Genomic DNA, 2311 nt, shown 5'->3' on the forward strand with positions numbered 1-2311 from the left:
TTTATTTTAACATGATGAATAAAATATTTTAAGACAAGGTGTTCAAATATTTTCCAAATCATTTCTAAAAAATATGTATGGTATCAGATTAATCTAATTTCTGTGCACTGAGGACAAGCAAGGCCTAGGTTACAAACTGAACTCTCCGATGGATAATGACAGACACAACAGAGTAGCTGCAGAAGCAGAGACTGAATCTGATACTGATAATTACAGCTCAGAAAATGATTCTGATTAAATTTCATGCCCATTCGTTGAAACTTAGTCCCACACTCCCTTCTATACACTTCCCCCCTCTTCAGTTCTTTTTATGAGAATGGTTTTTTATTATTTAATACTGTGGTGAGGAAATATGAATAATTGTTACTTCTGGATTTTTAAAAATTGTTTTGTGGAGGTTTTTTTGTCTGTTCCACATAAACTAGTAAACAGGTCAGGGGATTGTTGCTCCATTTGTTACAATTACAAACAAATATTATTTAAAAAGTAAATTCTGTTTGTAATAACTGTTTGGATACAGTATATTTTTAATATACTCGTGATAATTTCATGCCAAGTAAAATTGTCCATAGTCATATTTTATGTTCCTAAAGAAACAGAATGACTTTCAATCTGGAAAAGAAAAAAGAAGTGCTAATGTAGCATTTTTTCCCCATTTTTCCGAAAATTTCCGTTTTTTCCAAATTTCGAAATTTCCGGAAATTTTACATCTCTAGGGGGTTCCCCTGCTTTTCTCCAGTCTTTCCCACACCTGCTCTCCCGTGAAGCCGGGGAAGTCGGGGCCTCCCTGAGCCCAGTCACATGGCAGCCGTTTCCTCTGCCCCTTCCCATGGCGCCCATTTCCTCCCCCATCAGTTGGGGGGGGGGGGGCTTTTTAAAAAAACGGCCACGGAATATTGTTATAACATTATAACAAGCTGAGCCTCAGGTTGTCCTAACTCCCAGCTTTTGTTTTATCTGAGAAATGACAACCAAATTAGGTTACTATAATGCAGGGATGTCAAACATGCGGCCCGGGGGGCTCCTCTCAGGCCCGCAGTGGAACTGGCTGCCTTCTGCTGCTTCTTCTTCCAGTTCTGCTGCTGCTGCTGCGTCATCGTAGGCTTGCAGCTTACAGGTACACACCTGAACAGCATACTCAAGATGGCAACAGCACAGGCATTTTGATGCCATCACTCAGAGCAAGAGGTGTCAATCATCAGACACTGTTAAATAAACAAAATATTACAAGAGTGCTGATGTTTTAAGCATGTTTTTATTTTAGGTAAAAAACCCTTTGTGTCTTTTATAAAGTGTATATCTCTGCCGCTACCTGGCGTTACATTTTATTTTATTTTTTTTATTTTTTTTATGATATTTTTATTTGATTTTACAAAATTAACATTCCAAAATCATAATAACATATATAGTAGAGTCTCATATGTTCAATGTTTCTATCCAATCATACACCTTAACCCATCTTTTATTATATACTTTTTCACTCTTATTTTGCAGCTTCAAACTTAAACTGTCCATTTGCGCTACTCTAACACTTTTACCACTAAATCTTCCCTAGTCGGCACTGTATCTAATTTCCAGTTTTTGGCCAGTAGTAAACGGGTGGCTGTCGTTATATAAAATCACATATCTATCCTGCTGTTCATAGCCCTTAGGTACCATATTTAATAAATATATTTCTGGTTCCAGAGCTATATTTTTCTCCATTATGTCTTGGATCAACCTCCTCACCATTCTCCAATATTCCTGACTTTTACTACATGACCACCACATGTGGAAAAAAGTTCCAATATTGGCCCTACATTTCCAACATTGACTAGAGTGGCCCGGATAGCACTTAGCTATATTCTCCGGGGACCAGTGCCATCTATGGAACATCTTATAAACGTTTTCTTTATAGGCTATGGCCCTCATAAATTTAATCGATTCCCATGTTTTATTCCACCTATTTACTTCTATCTCTTTGTGTCTTTTATAAAGTGTATATCTCTGCCGCTACCTGGCGTCACGTTTTATGACACACGTGGCCCAGGGGCCCAACAAGGTCTCATTTGTGTCAGATCCGGCCCTCCTAACAAACGAGTTTGACACCCCTGGTCTAATGCCCTTGGAAGGCTGTTCAGAAGCCTCAGCTGGTAGCCAGAGCAGCCGCTGGGCTGGGGGGAGGCGGAGGGGGGGGTTTGATGTGTGTGTGTGTGTTTCTGTGGGGAAGGAAACGGGCATCGCTGAGGCCTCTTATTGACCTCTCTTATCTGTTCGATTTTTACAAGCAAGCCCCCCCCCCCCAGTGCTCATAGGAGCGAGTCCCTCCCCT

General features: G+C 40.2%; 1 protein-coding gene across 1 annotated transcript in view; it reads left to right on the forward strand.

Moving 5' to 3' along the window:
- TTC28 (tetratricopeptide repeat domain 28) overlaps window positions 1-2311 on the forward strand; it is a 63821-nt gene that overhangs the window by 44393 nt on the left and 17117 nt on the right. The window lies entirely within an intron of this gene.

Source organism: Gekko japonicus, unplaced genomic scaffold (assembly GCF_001447785.1).
Source record: "Gekko japonicus isolate JY-2015 unplaced genomic scaffold, Gekko_japonicus_V1.1 scaffold416, whole genome shotgun sequence".
In the NCBI taxonomy this organism is placed as follows: Eukaryota; Metazoa; Chordata; class Lepidosauria; order Squamata; family Gekkonidae; genus Gekko; species Gekko japonicus.